The 16752-nt window shown below is 39.5% G+C and overlaps 1 protein-coding gene across 2 annotated transcripts in view; it reads left to right on the top strand.

The window, feature by feature from the left end:
- The first annotated feature begins 677 nt into the window (after window positions 1–677).
- The window catches only part of BTBD7 (BTB domain containing 7), an 88903-nt gene continuing 72828 nt past the window's right edge, over window positions 678–16752 (top strand). For both annotated transcript variants that reach the window (XM_025918780.2, XM_086708944.1), the window contains exon 1: window positions 678–818. The gene's annotated coding sequence lies outside the window, so the exon portion shown is untranslated. The remainder of the gene's footprint in view (window positions 819–16752) is intronic.

A 16752-nucleotide genomic window follows, 5' to 3' on the forward strand; every position in this document is an offset into this window, starting at 1 on the left:
GCGCTTTCATCAATTCTCGTCCCTCATTCACGGAGGTATTTTGTTGAGGAAAACTTTTTTTTTTAACCTGATACAGCAAGTATCAAAGTGCTGTCTGTAAAAGTACCATGCAGCAGTAGTTAAGATGAAGTGCCAAGAAGCCACCGAAACGCCAAGACTGTCAGAAAGGAGTTTTCCGCGGAAGCGCTGTCTTCTCTTGGACGCGCATGCAAGATGCGCGATCCGTGGATGCCGGCCACCGAATAGCAACAGGAATTGGTAGACCTGGTCGTCCAGTAACGTAGTTATTATAATTCCATTCTGATACATTTAATGATTTGTCACAATTCCCCAGGGAAAGCAGGATGCTGCAACGAGCTTCAAACTCCGAGCGTCCCGCTCTGTGCTCCGAGGCGCGGAGCGGGAATAATGCGCGCGCACTCGGCTTCGACCGCTCCCGGGGCTCGCGAACGCGCCTCCCTTGCCCGGCCCGGCCTGGCGCTCGCGCGCGCCCGCCGCCGGCCCACGTGACTCTAGGCGCGGCGACGGCGGGGGCGGGTGGGGGCTCGGGCCGGCTCCGCAGCGCCGCGCAGGCGCCCCAGGGCCGCGCCGAGCCGAGCCCCTCCTGCTCCCTCTAGGAGTCAAAATGGCGGCGAGGGAAACCTGGAGCAGCCCCGGAGCCTGAGCCACTGACAGGAGCGGAGAGGGCGGCGGCGGCGGCAGGAGGAGAATGGCCGCGGGTGCTGGCGCCGGTGCGGACGGCGGTGCTGGTGGCGGCGGCGGGGGCGACGGCCGCGGTCCCAGCGGCGGCAGCAGCAGCGGCGGGAGGAGCCTCCGGGGTGAGTGTCCCTTGGTGTCTCTGAGACGGGGAGCCGAGGCTGTGCCCGGCGCAGCGCGGGGCGTCCCGGCAAGGAAGGGGCTGTGTCTAAGAGGTGGGGGCGCCGGGCTGGGGCCCGGCCGCCGCGGGAGGCGCCGCCGGCGGGGAGAGGAGAGGGCAGTCGTCCGTCTGGAGCTGAGGCGGCGGCGGCGGCGGACTGGCCGGTCCCCGTGCGCTCCCAGGGGCGGACTGGGCTGTGCGCCGTCGTCCCGGGGACAGAGGCGCGAGGTGTGGCGCTCGGGACGGAGAGAGCGACCCGAGGTGGCCGCGACGACGGCCCGACCAGCTCCGGGCTCCAAGGGGCGGGACCCGCCGCTCCCAGGACGCCGGGAAACCGCTCCCGATACTCGGGCGCGTGTTTACCCGACTGCGGGGCTGCGACCGCCCCGGGGTGGGCGTGAGAGCGGCCGGCCGGAATTGGGGAAGGAGCAGGCCTGCGGACGGCTGCCCCAGGGGGGGAGAGAAGTTAGATTGCCCGGGTAAGTTACTGTTCCGGGCTCCAACTGGAATCGTGTTTTGACAGGTTGGGAGGGAGACAATACCGACTGTTTGATAAAGGAGTCTGTGCTTGGAGTACTTGAATGGCCCAAAGCGTGCATTTTCAGTGCCTTATCATTTGCACAGCTGTTCACTAGCCTTACCCCGAGGATGAGAACTTTCTCGCCGTCTTTTTGGAGAAGCTCTGAGGAGTGTTGCTTCCGCTTTGAACCATGATAGCACCTCTTTACATACCAGCACGGATAATGAGTACTCTGGATTAGGCCTGATGCACAGCAGTCTTGGTTATCTTTACCAGAGAACTGTTCCCTCTGCCAAAACATCTTACTGTAATGAGGAAATAGGCATTTTTACAGAATTACTTAGTTTTTTCCAACGGACAGAATCTTTGGTCTCTGAATAGCATCCATTTCTTTCAGGTTGCTGAAATACTTGACTTTCTTCTGGAAATGTGGAAGAAGGAGTTGAAATAGCAAGAATTATACATGTTAATGGAATCTGTGATTAAACTTGTCCTGGAATTTTTGGAGTCAGAAAAACCTTTAGAGCTCTGGTGTGACTTGTTTTAGAGCGGAGAATCTAGGCCCAGGGAGATGACTGACTTGCCCTGGGTCTTACAGCTGGCCAGAGCTTGGGCCACAACTGGGATCTGAGCCTCGCCGCGCCCCCATTTAGAGAGCTCTTTTCGCTGCACTCCTGAGCCTCTTATTCTTCATTGAGAAATGCATTCTTAACCACCAATACTGGTGCCCATGTCTAGGTCCTTGTGCAATAAAGTTGAAAGCAGAAATGAGAGAGAGTGCCTCACTCTGATCTGACATTTCATTTAGAGTTTTCATAGGCCTGTAACTATATTTTCACCCAGTTACAGGCATGGTCCATTCTTGCACGCAGTCAGTAAAACCCATAGGTCAATATTCTGTCCCACAAAGCCAAACTAGTGTTCTGTGCCCCAACACCAGCATTTAAACAAGTTCTTTATATCAGACTCTCATTTTAAGATTTAAAACACCGGTGTTGCATTTACTAGATTAATACTGCCTAGTTTCCGTCTATTTTCTTGTTGAATTACAAGAGTCTTCTTTGTTGTGTGTCATGGGGTAACCTTCCGAAATGCAACCTCAAATGATTCTGATCACATTCTAGTCCGTGAAACTCAACATATCAAAGTTGTACCTTGTGTTCAATGAATTACACTGTAATTAATTGTAATTATTGAAAGTCTGCTTTGCATTTTGCATTATATTAGTTGCTATAGTAGAAAAGAAAGAAGTGTAGTATATAAACTTTGCCCTCAGGAAAGATAAGGTGTACCCTTATGACTCTAGAAGACAATCTAGTACATTCTATGAATACAGAGAATGCTGTAGGTGTTCTGGTTAGAGGGAGACGAGTGAGACTTAGGAGTCTAAAGAACTTCCTGGAACACTTGGGACTTGAGCTAGCCTGTGAGGGTTTAGATTTACAGAGATACTGGAGCAGTTACTCCGTGAGAGAAAAGCGAGAATATGATGTGGAGATTAGCTTTGGGGGAGGGGAATAGAGGGAAACTAGGATGAGCTGACAACTGAATTTGGGAGGCTAAAAGGAAAAAAAATCATGCAGTTGGAAGGATATGTGTAGAAGGGTTTGAGTACTAGTTTGAGGAGATTTGGATTTTTATCCTCTTGGGCAAGATATGGGGAGCCTTTGAAAGGTCGGAAGCCCCATATTAATGCGATAAACCAGCAAGATGAACCTGCCTGTGATCTACAGGTTGAGCTTGAATGAGGACAGAATGGAATGAGCCAGCAATGACAGTAGCTGTTGCAGTTACCTAAATATGAAGAGATGAGACCCCAGACGAGGATAGAGTCAATAGGAAGGATGTGTGGCAGGTGTTTTTGTTTTTATTGTGGTAAAATATACATAAACATAAAATTTGACATTTTAACCGGTTTTAAGTATACAGTTCTGTGGCATTCAGTACATCCACATTGTTGTGGAGCCATCACCACCATCCATCTCCAGAACCTTTTCATCATCCGCTACTGAAACCTTTTACCTATTAAACACTAACTCCTATTTCATTTCCCTTTACTCCCAACCCCCTGGCAACCATCATTCTACTTTTTGTCTCTATGAATTTGATTACTCTATGTACCTCATTTTAGTGGAATCCTATAAAATTTGTCCTTTTGTGACTGGCTTATTTCATTTACATTTTTTTAAATTTTTTTTTTTAACGTTTATTTATTTTTGAGACAGAGAGAGACAGAGCATGAATGAGGGAGGGTCAGAGAGAGGGAGACACAGAATCTGAAACAGGCTCCAGGCTCTGAGCTGTCAGCACAGAGCCCGACACGGGGCTCAAACCCACGAACTGCGAGATCGTGACCTGAGCCGAAGTCAGACCCTTAACCAAATGAGCCACCCAGGCACCCCTCATTTAGCATGTTTTTAAGATTCGTTCGTGTTGGGGAATTTTTCAGAATTTCTTTCCTTTTTAAGGCTGAATACTATTTCATTGTGTGTATGTACAGTATCTGTTTGAGTCCACGCTTTCATTTCTTTGGGGTATAACCCAGAAAATTTCACATTCCCACCAGCAGTGCACAAGGGCTCCAATTTCTCCACTTCTCACCAACACTTGTTGTTTTCTGTTATTTTGATACTAGTCATCCTAATGGGTATGAAGTGATTTGTCATTTTAGGCTTTTTAATTATTATTATTTTTATTTCTTTATTTTTAAGTAATCTCTACACCCATCATGGGGCTTGAACTCACAACTCGGAGACCCAGAGTCACATGCTCTACTAACTGAGCCAGTTTGGTGCCCCTATTGTGGTTTTGATTCCTATTTCTCTAATAATGATTTCTTCTTGTGCTTCTCAGTCTTTTGTATATCTTCTTTGGAGAAACATCTAGTAAATTCTTTTACCATTTTTTAATCTAGTTGTTTGATTTTTTGTTGTTGAGTTGTAGGAGTTCTTTATATATTCCAGATACCAATTCCTTATCAGACATATAATTTGAAAATATCATCTGCTATTCCGTGCATTACCTTTTCACTCTGTTGAGTGTTCTTTGATGCTCAAAAGTTAAAAAAAATTTTTTTAACGTTTTATTTGTTTTTGAGAGAGCAAGAGAGCATGAGCGGGGGAGGGGCAGAGAGCAAGGGAGACACAGAATTTGAAGCAGGCTCCAGGCTGTCAGCACAGAGCCTGACGCTGGGCTCAAACCCACAAACTGTGAGATCATGACCTGAGCCAAAGTTGGACGCTTAACCTACTGAGCCACCCAGGTGCCCCGACGCACAAAAGTTTTTAATTTTGATGAAACCCGGTTTATATATTTTTTCTTTGTTGCTTATGCTTTTGGTCTTATATGCAAGAAATCATTGTCAGATCCAAAGTTATGAAGCTTTCCCCCTGGAAAAGTCATACATTTAGATCTTTGCATGTGGGTATCCAGTTTTTCTCAACACCATTTGTTGAAAAGACTGTCTTTTTTCCACTGAATGATTTTGGCACCCTTACTGAAAATGACTTGATTATACTGTGCTTGGCTTTATTTCTGAACTCTCTATTCTGTTGGTCTGTGAGTCTGTCTGTATGCCAATACCACATTGTTTTGATTACTGTAGCTTTATAGTAATTTTGAAATCAGGAAGTGTGAGACCTCCAACATTGTTCTAATTCAAGATTGTTTTGGCTGTTTGTGGTCCCTTGAGATTCCATATGAATTCTAGGATGGGTTTTTTTATTTCTCCAAAATTAAAAAAAAATATGCCATTGAGATTTTTTTTGATAGGGACTGCACTGAATCTATAGATTGGAGCAATATTGACATACTGATATTAAATCTTACAGTCCATAAACTCCAGATGTCTTTCAATTTATATGTATCTTTAATTTCTTCCCACAACACTTTGTAGTTTTAAGTGTAAAACTTTTAAGTGTAAAAGTCTTTCATCTCCTTGGTTAAGGTTATTCCTTAGTATTTTATTCTTTTTGAAACTATCATAAATAGGATTGATATTTTAATTTCCTCTTTGAATTGTTCATTATTGATGTTTAGAACACAGCTCATTTTTGTATGTTAATCTTTGCATCCTGCAGCTCTATTGAAAGCATTCATTAGTTCTAACAGGCTTGTGTGTGTGTGTGTAATCTAGTTTTCTACACGTAAGATAGTGTCTTCAACAAAGATAATTTTATTTCTTCCTTCCAATTTGAATGCCTATTATTTCTTTTTCTTGCCTAATTGTTCTGGCTAGGACTTCCAGCACTATGTATATTGAATAGAAGTGGTGAAAATGTACATCCTTGTCCTGATCTTAGAGAAAAAATGTTCAGTGTTTGACCATTGAGTATGATGTTAGCTGTGGGTTTTCCTTTATTATGACCTTTATTATGTTGAAATGGTTTCCTTATGTTCCTGGTTTGCTAGAGTGTTTTAGCAGGTATGTTTTAATGAAAAAAAAGATTCAGTTATAGGTGCTGAGAGCATCTCTAGCCTGGTGAAAGGGAAAATTCTGCTGTCATTGGCAAAGTAACATATTAATGCCCAGTTGGTGTTTTAGGCATTGTCTCTCTACATTTGCAGTCATGTTTTGGCTTAATTCAGTAGGGAAAAGTGACACTAATCAAATAATCATACAAATATATTCCTGAATATAACTATAGTATAATTTTGCTCACAGCTGTATTCCCAGCATCTAGCATAGTGCCAGGACATAGGTGCTCATTGAAGTTATTAATTGATATAAGCAGAAGACTTAAAATTTAACCTAAATTTAGCTTAAAATTTAAGCTAAAAACTATATGCTTATAATTTTTAATGACAAAATATTTTTATTTTATTTTATTTTATCTTATTTTATTTTATTTTATTTTATTTTATTTTATTTTATTTTATTTTATTTTATTTTAAGCCATCTTCCCTGAACCCAGTCTTGGTACAATGGTAACAAAACAAAATCAGACTTCTCTGCTATGAAAAGAAATAGGCAAGTGACTTTTTCTAAAACAAGTGTCTTTAAGAGTGAGGCCAGGGGTGCCTGGTTGGCTCAGTTGGTTAAGCGTTCGACTTCAGCTCAGGTCATGATCTCGTGGTCTGTGAGTTCGAGCCCTGAGTTGGGCTCTATGCTGACAGCTCAGAGCCTGGAGCCTGCTTTGGATTCTGTGTCTCCCTCTTTCTGCCCCTCCCCTGCTCACACCTTTGCCTCTCTCTCTCTTTCTCTCAAAAGTACATGAACACTTTAAAAAAAAAAAAAAAGGCAACATTTTTCTTTTTAAGTTGATGATAGTGGAAATCGCTTATCAGAATCCAAAGTTTCAAAGGGATGCATAACTTAGAAGAAACTTTTCAGGTGCGTGTTGACTCCAGATTTATAATGAAATTCAAATATTAAGTACCTAGTTTATTTGCAAAACAAGTTCAAAATTCTTTTAATGCAAGCTTCAGTGGTTTTTAGTATCCTTTATTTTTTAATTTTTTTTTTAATTTTTTTTTTTCAACGTTGATTTATTTTTGGGACAGAGAGAGACAGAGCATGAACGGGGGAGGGGCAGAGAGAGAGGGAGACACAGAATCGGAAACAGGCTCCAGGCTCTGAGCCATCAGTCCAGAGCCCGACGCGGGGCTCGAACTCCCGAACCGCGAGATCGTGACCTGGCTGAAGTCGGACGCTTAACCGACTGCGCCACCCAGGCGCCCCTATTTTTTAATTTTTAAAAATTAATTTAAATTTTAAAATTTGACAGTTTTGGGGCACCTGGGTGGCGCAGTAGGTTAGGTGTCCTACTTTGGCTCAGGTCATGATCTCGCGGTTTGTGAGTTTGAGCCCCACGTTGGACTCTGTGCTGACAGCTCAGAGCCTGGAGCCTGCTTTGGATTCTGTGTCTCCCTCTCTCTCTGACCCTCCCCCACTTGTGCTCTTTCTCTGTCTTTCAAAAATGAATAAACATTAAAATAATTTTTTATAAAAGATTTTATAATTTTTTATAAAAAATTTATGAAAAATATTTCTTAATATAGAAATTTCAAAAATATATAATGTACTAAGTTATGTAAATTGATACTGAATATGTGTAGTGAACCTTATGTTAAGGTTGGAATAAATAGGAATCACTTTAATGCAGAACATAGAGCATCCTTTACATCACAGGATTCAAAAAAGTCTTTTGAGCATTGTTGGAGTTTTTAGATATAGTTGTTATGTAAAAGAACATTGGACTAGGAATCAAACCTCCAGTCCGATTCTGACTACTGTTTATAGGTTTGTGATCTTAAGCAAGCCCTTTAACCTGTCTGAGGCTTCATTTTCCTCAAGAGTCTGTGTGTGTGTGTATACACTCACACACGTGCACACATGTACGTCACAGTGTTTTACAAAGCAGCTTTGCCACCTTATGTTTGCTCTTCAGTTGTTTCCCTCCCTGTTACTAGTCTGAACTATTTATTGAACATCTACCAACCAAGTCTCTGCCATTTGTTTTCCCACTGTCCCCCTAATTCTCTATTCTCTATATTGCTACCACACTTATGTTTCTAAAAAACCCAATTGGGGCATGTTACTTCCCTACTTAAAAAACCTGTGTTAACCTCCCATTGCTTATAGGATAAAGTCCAAACTCACAGAGTTTGTGGACTGTGTCCAACCTTCCATTTCCCATCACTCCAGCCTTACCAAGCTGTTTCTTGTTCCTGTGCTTCTGTATCTCATGTGTTTATCCCAGTGCTTGGAGTTCTTTTTCTTTGTCATCCAGGAAACTCTGAGAAGGTGATTCATCATCCACTGCAGGGGTAGATTTTGATTACTCCAAGCCAGGTCATTTCCCTGTAAACTGTTGATTGAAAGGAAGGAGACACATTCTTTTTCTGGGGGACAGGACTTTTTCTCCTGTTGTGTATGAACAAGAGAATATGTGACTCCAGTTGCCACTGGCAGCTGTCTTACAACCCCAAGGGATGATGAAGCGTGCCTGGAAGATGATAGAGCAGAGAGAATGAATGTAGGTCCAAGATAACATAATTTTAGACACATACTGTACTGGGGGTCTGGGCCTTTCCCTGCCATGGGACTTCTCCACCTAACAGATTAATTCCTTATTGTTGAAGCCATTTCTTTGGACTTATTTGCCATCAAAAATCTCTTGATTGATACAGTTGTGTTTATTCTCAAGACCCAGTTCAAATATGACCTTGACCAGTAGTCATACACTCATTCCCTGAGTACTTTGGCCCACTCTTCCAGCCCTGTTGCAACTGTACTATAATCATTTGCTTGTATGTCTGACTCCTTCATGTAACTCTGTACTTTGAGCCTTGGCTTACAGGATGCAGCACAGTGTCTGCTACGTTACAGATATTCGGCAATGCATTGTCAGGATGAAAAAGGGTTTTGTAAACAGTTTTTAAATAAACATGAGGTATGTTATTATCTTTAAAGTGAAATGGAGAAATCAATTAGACATGCAAAATGTTCTTTGCTTGCCTTTAATTATTTTCTAAAAATGTTCACTTAAATAAAAAATTTGACAGTCTCTCTGGCCACAGTGCCTTGAATTTTATGAAAAATCTAACTTAAAGTAGGAGTCCTGGAAGGAGCAATAATGAATTGTGTTTTTACCCTGCAACTTCCTTCCTTCCTTCCTTCCTTCTTTAGGAGGAGACTTGAATGCCAGAACTAACTTCAAGCATAATATGTGTATTTGTTCCCTATATTTTGAAATTATATTCAGGTCTGTTTTTTCTGGGATTTGTTTGTGAATTGTTCTTTAGAGAAAAATTCCATAATATACCTCATAAGAAGACCTAATTATTCTTGCCTTCAGACTTTCCCAAAATATTTCTTGCTTGCTTGAGTATACACAGAACTTTTCTGGTAAGAAGGAAAAAAAAAAAGCTTTGTGGCAGAACTAGATGAGTTATAGCAAATTTTAGTAATGTCTTATGACAGAGAAATTTCATTATAACCTTAATTACAGAGTCATAGTTCTGTCACATGCTTCAACAATAAAGTCTGACAGAAGAGGAAGGGTGGAAAAGGAGAGTTAAAATTCCTGATTTGGTATACTTCACCATTTGTTGGCTTGAGTCGAATAAATGATAGTTCAACATAGTAAATTGTAGTCACAGTAGCCCTCCTCCCTTATCCATGGGGGATATGTTCCCAGACTCTTAGTGGATTCCTGAAAGTGCAGATAGTACTGAACCCTATATATACTAAGATCTTTCCTATATGTACATACCTGGGATGAAGTTTAATTTATAGATTAGGTGCACTAAGAGATTAACAACAATAATAACAAAATAGAAGAATTGTAACAATATACTGTACTAAAAGTTATGTGACTGTGGTCTCTCCCTCTCTCAAAATATCTTACTGTGCTGTAAAGTACTTACTGTTATACTGCCTATGTGATGAGGTGAAGTGAAGTCAGTGACCATAGGCGCCGTAACACAGCATTAGGCTGCTGTTGACCTTCTGACTGACAATACGCTACAGAAAGTGAACCCATGGATAAGGGAGACTACTATAACTATGCTTAAAAATTGTCTCTAATAATTGAATATCTCTTTTAATTATTCTTTTATTGGTTTTGATTTTCTTAACTTATTTAGAATGGTGATCTACAAAATATCCGTAGTGACTGTTCCTAGGTTGTTCAAGACTCCTTAGAGATTATCCTTTTAAAATCATTTAAATAGCTAAAAGATAACAAATTTCAGACCATGTGAAATATACATTTTTTAAAATGTTTATTTCTGAGAGAGAGAGGGTGAGAAAGACAGAGTGTGAGTGGGGGAGGGGCCCAGAGACAGTGAAGAAGACACAGAATCTGAAGCAGGCTCCAGGCTCTGAGCTGTCAGCCCAGAGCCCAACACAGAGCTTGAACTCGGGAACAGAGAGATCATGACCTAGGCCGAAGTCAGACGCTCAACCAACTGAGCCACCCAGGCTCCCCAAGTTGTACATTTATAAAGTGGTCATTTTATTTAAGAAGTATTTTTCATAACTAGAAATGTTAAGAGAACACTAAGAATATAATAAATTTGGGGTGCCTGGGTGGCAGAGTCGGTTAAGTGGCTGACTCTTGATCTCTGCTCAGATCATGATCTCACAGTTTGTGAGTTTGAGCCCCACATCAGGCTCTGCCCTGAGATTCTGTCTCTCCTTCTCTCTGCCCCTTCCCCACTTGTGTTCTCTCTCTCTCTCTCTCTCTCTCTCTCCCCCTCTCTCCCCCCCATAAACTTAAAAAAAATTTATATAATTTTAATTTTATTATCAAAAACTCAGATACCTCCCATCCTAAAATTAAGCTATGACTCTCTGTGGTAGAGCCAGAGTTGTAAGAGCCAGGCTCATCTCTCTGCATTCTTTCCCTCAATTTCTAATTTTAAAAATTCTAATGGTTACACTTAAAAGGATGTTGTATAGATTAGTGGAATGTGATGTACTTTTATATTCTTTTAAGAATGCATTTTTAATAGGAAATAAAAGTATCAGCAGGGGACTGACAGCTGCTTTGAATTACAATAGGTTATATTAGAAAAAACCCACATGGGCTTAATAAGATTCTCCTAAGCAAAACTCTAACAAGTAATCTCTATTTTTGGTAATGCAATGGAATTTTATAGAAAAATGGCATTTTAAAAGATATCTTCATGGTAGCTACACTTATCATGGTGAACATTGGGTAATGAATGTGTAGAAATGTTGACTCACTATGTTGTGCACCTGAAATTTATATTACATTGTATGTCAACCATACAAAAAAAGATACCTCCATTTAACATAAATAAAGATGTTTTCTGACTTGACTTTTTTGGTTGGATTGGGGAAATACTGTTTTTATTTACTTATTTTAAAGTTTGTTGGGGTGCCTGGGTGGCTCAGTTGGTTGAGCATCTGACTTCAGCTCAGGTCATGATCTCACAGATTGTGGGTTTGAGCCCTGCATCGGCTCTCTACGTCAGCAAGAGCCTGCTTCAGATCCTCTGTCTCCCTCTCTCTCTGCCCCTCCCCCTCTCTCAAAAATAAATAAACATGAAAAAAATTAATAAAGTTTGTTTTGAGAGAGAGAGAGCATGCATGTGCGCGCGCGCACACACATACACACACACACACACACACACACACACACACACACACACACACACACACACACACACAGGGTAGTGGGGAGGAGGGGCAGAGAGAGAGATAGAGAATCCCAAACAGGCTCCATGTTGTCAGTGCAGAACCCAACACAGGGCTTGATCTCATGAACCATGAGATCATGACCTGAGCTGAAACCAAGAGTTGGACACTTAACTGACTGAGCCACCCAAGCGCCCTGGGAAATACTATTTTTAATATATGATCTTAAGCTACTAACTACACAGGTTGATACTCTGTTATTTATAATTTGAATTTCCAGACGTTCTGAAAACCATTTCTTAGGGAGACTCCTTTGATGGCAGACAGCGATATGACATGGATTCATTTCATGACAAAACCTGATCTAAACTAACATAGCTTAGTTTAAATATTTAATATACTTTACTATAAAATACTAATTTGATTATGGGGTGCTATGTTAAATATAACTGAGGTATTTACATAATATACAGTAAATAATCCACATACTCTGTTATCTTCTTCAAAAAGAAAGAAAGAAAAAAGGCTGAATTTTAGAACATATCTAGCTCTAGAGGTTTCTGTCTGATAAGGGATTGTGGACCTGTATTCTGAATAACACTTTTAAACTGGTAATGGACATTAAATACATTTTTTAATGGTGGAACTAAGATCGAAAAGACAGTATAGTATGTAACACGCAATAGTTTAATTCTGTAGATAAAGTTTATCAAAAATGTGGGGAGAATCTATAAAAAGTAGAGTAAGTTCACTGAGTACCTCTTAGGTATTAACTGTAAATAAAAATATATTATTAGGGGCACCTGGGTGGCTCAGTCGGTTGAGCCTCTGACTTTGGTTCAGGTTGTGATCTCACGGTTTGTGGGTTTGAGCCCTGCGTCAGGCTCTGTGCTGACAGCTCAGAGCCTGGAGCCTGCTTCCAATTCTGTGTTTCCCTCTCTCTGCCCCTCCCCTGCTCATGATCTGTCTCTGTCTCTCAAAAATAAATAAACGTTAAAAAAATTTTTTTAATATATTATTTAAAATTAGATGCCAGAATAGAGAGAAGAAAGAACTTACTAGCTAATTTCATTATTGCTTGTAGGAGGGAGGTAGAACACAGTAACCAAAAAACAGGGAATTTGAGGTATTAAATAGAAGTATTAGTAAAGGTGACTTTTTATATGCCCTTTTGGTCCCAAGATTATGGCCAGAGGGATGTCAAGGTTACCAAGAATAACTTGGAGGTTGCCATGGACTTGTTTTAAAGTGTTTTCAAGTCTGACCGAGAACTCTGACATGTGGGGTAGAAAAAAAGAATAAAGTTACCTATGGGGCAGGGAGGAATGAAATTAGAGTAGACAGAGCAACTGGTGGTTTTTGAACATATCTTGTTGTGTGGCTTTGACTTTAAACCCATCTAAATATTTTATGTAACAGCGAAATTAAAAACTCAATGCCTAAAAATCAAAAGTAACATAAAATTTACAAAGTGTCTTACTGTTAGTGATATAATCACACAGTAAACTATTCTAAGTGACTCATATACACAGTAATTTGTAGGATATCTTGAGTTAGGTAATATCCTAAGGGTAGAAAGAATTGTAATAAATAAACATAAAGTGATTTTCATTTATCATATTGTTGGTGGTAGATAGTATTGATGTATATATATTTTTAATGTTTATTATTTTGAGAGAGAGAATGAGCTTGAGCGGAGGAGGGTCAGAGACCAAGGTAGTAGGAGAATCCCAAGCAGTCCCCGTGCTCAGTGTGGAGTCCTGAGCCAGTATCAAGAGTCAGACACTTAACCAACTGAGCCACTCAGATGCCCCAGTACTGACATTTTAATTCTCAGCTGTTTCATGTATACTGTAGGATGAAGTAAAGGAATAGTTATGTAGGCAGCATTGGGAATAGGGTTTTGGCACGTAAGAAGGGAGAAAAAAATGAAAGATTCATGAGATTAAGTAAAAACCCTATAAATCTGAATTTGAGTTGGAAGCATCAGTATAAACTCATGATATATGTGTGTCTGTATCTATGTACGTGCTTATATAGATATGTGTGTATAAAATTACCTATCTGTATACTTAACAGGCACTTAGCTCCCCTAGCACCCAGATTGTGGTTTCTAAATACCATTTCCCACCGAAAGAAATGAGAACTTCTTTAAAGAAATGACTGATTCCAGGTTTAAGGATAGAAAAATACAAGGTATGTCTGGAATAAGATGTAATCCCAGAAAACAAAGAAGTTATCAGAGACAAGTAGTATTGTGTTATAAGATCTCAAGAGCCAATTTAAGTAAGCTTCCACTATCTAAATATGGGGCAATTTGAGCATCAGTAAGGATAACTACAGAGGATTGAAATACAGTAAATATATTTAAATTTACAAATACATAAAAATCTTTTAAACTTGCTGATCATCTTTAGAGAATGCTGGAAAGTTCATTGTTTTTGAAAATTAGTAAATACAGGTAAGGAATCATTTATTTTTTCTGCCTTTTTTGTGTAAACCGTAGATCAGACAACTGAATAATGAATTTCTCCTGCAGAAGTATTCCAGCTAATGAATAAAGAAAGAGATGATAGAACATCACCATGTTGCAACTCCTAATTAATTAATAATTCTAGTTGGTGATCATTGATAATTTTTAATATCATAGACTGAGAAGTAGACCCTTTGTACCTATTGTTGGAATTACACATCACCACCTGTGAAGCAGTCTTGGCAAAATAAACTTTAAAAGTACAAAAATGATCCTGAATCTGATCAAATCACTGTAAATACTGTAAATACTGTATTTGCCAGAGAAATACATTAAACTACATCCTGGTGATGCATTTGGCAAAATCTATACTGTGGGAAACTACCAGATAATCTGATATTTTTAACAACAACAACAAAAAATTGCAAGGGGGAAAAAGAGTGAGGGGGGAAGGAACATATTTAAGAGACATGGTCATGGAGTCACAGTATATAGACCTTATTTGGATCCACAGTCACACTAAGAAAAAATAAAGCCGTTGTGGAAATATGAACACTACCTGGGAAATTCATATTAAGGAATTATTGTTCATTGCTTTAGATGTAATAATAGTACTGTAGTTGTTCTTTTACATCCTTCTCTTAGAGATGTATAAAGAAATATGTATAGATGAAATAATATATGCTGTCTGGAATTTGTTTCAAATAATACAGAGGGGTTGGGTAGAGAATGGATTGGGATATAATGATACAAGACTGTTCACAGATTGATAATTATTGATGGGCAGAGATTGTTTTACTATTTTCTCTATTTTTGTACATTTTTTCTCATTACAGAAATTGCAAAGGTACCTTCTACAAAGGATGAAAAAAGTAATAGGAAGGAATGAAACTAGAGAAGTGTAGTCACTAGGGAGGGTTGATATTTATAGAGTATAACCTACAATCTGGAAACTTTTTTTTTGTTTACCAACAAGGTACAACACTAGAGATTAAGATTTATCCCTTAACCGTAATTGAGTGATTAAGTAGAAACTAGCAATTTGAGACTTGAATAACAAGAACAGCAGTCAGTAGACATAGAGAAGCATAAAGAAGACTTTGCTCTTCTGTTCAGAAAGATTGGTATAGGACTGAAGACTTGAGGTGCTTTCTTGTTCAGGAGACAAAACACTAGATTAGAGATCAGAATGCCTAGGATCTAGTTTTGGCTTTGCCATTTTACAATATATTTACTTTGGATAAGTCACTTTTTGCATTCCTTGCCTTATTCAGGGATTAGAGAATGAAGCTTGTCTACATGGAAGACTTGATGTGAGAATAAAATGAATTACTGTGTGAAAAGCACTTTGTAAATTCTGAGTCCCTCTTATAAGATACTCTCACTGTATTCACAAAAAGAATATTGAAAAGGGAAAGACATTGTTTTTCTGTTTTAATGGAGATTTTTTTCCATTTACTTTTTAAATTATGGTTAAAATATATATATAACATAGCATTTATCATTTTAACCAGCTTTAAGTGTACAGTCTGTGGCTTTAAGTACATTCACATTTTATTCAACCATCACCACCATCCGTCTTTGGAACTTTTTTCTTTCCCACTGAAACTATAGCCATTAAACGCTAACTTCCCAGCCCCTGGTAACCACCATTCTACCTTCTGTCTCTATGATTTTGACTACCCTGAGTACCTCATGTAAAATAGGATCATACAATATTTGTCCTCCATTGACTGAAATATCACTTAACATAATGTCCTCAAGGTTTACCCATGATGTAGCATGTTGTCAGAATTTCCTTCCTTTTAAAGGCTGAATAATACTCCATTATATGTTATATACCATTTTGTTCATTCATCTGCCGATGGATACTTAATTTGCTTCCACCGTTTGGCTATCGTGAATAATGTTGCTATGAACATGGGTGGACAAATAGCTGCTCGAGTGGCTGTTTTCATTTTGTTCTCATTTTTTCAATACCCAGAAGTATAATTGCTGGATCATATGGTAATTCCATGTTTAATTTCTTGAGGAACCAGTATGGGTTTTTTAGCTAATTATTTCATTGTGCATTTTGCAACATCCCAACAGAGTGCCCTATTTAATAAGGCTGTATGTACCCTGGGATTCAGGGGTCTTTTTTCTAGGAAGTTTTTTTTTTTCTCCCCTTCCCAAATACTAGTGCAGTTTTTAAATCACAGTCTTCTAAAGGCTTCGACTATATCCAGTGGATCTTCAGAAACAATTTTTGGATTGAAAAGCTTAAAGAATAATTATAAACAGGTCCCTCCTTTTGTAATGTTTATTTTTAAAAAATTACTTTCATTCAGCAGTTTTCAACTCAGTACCTCATATTTGCCAGGCACTGTTATATTTGCTAAGGATTTAATGTTGAATACATGAAGTTCTGGCTCTCATGAAGCTTACATTGTAGTGTGAGACTGTTAACAAGAAACAAGTATATAATTTCAAGTGCTGAAAAGTGCTGTAGAGAAAAATAAACTGAAGAAAGGGGATAGAGAATGATGGGATAAGATGGCATGTTGTTTTCTAGAGGATAATTAGGGAAAGCCTCTTTGAGGGCATGGCACTTGAGCAAAGATCTGACTAAAACGAGAGAGTGATCCATGTGAGGACTTTGTGGAAAAGCATCCCAGGCAAAGGTAATAACAGGCCTGAGGTAGGGGCAGGCAGTGCTTTTTAATGAGATGACTCAGGAGTCAAATGAAGACCTGTCTATCTCAATCAGTACCCAGTATCCATATAAAGGAATGAATTGGTTTAAGAAAGCTCAT

This window comes from Puma concolor, chromosome B3 (genome assembly GCF_028749965.1).
Source record: "Puma concolor isolate L17-30 chromosome B3, mPumCon1.1.hap2, whole genome shotgun sequence".
Lineage (NCBI taxonomy): Eukaryota > Metazoa > Chordata > Mammalia > Carnivora > Felidae > Puma > Puma concolor.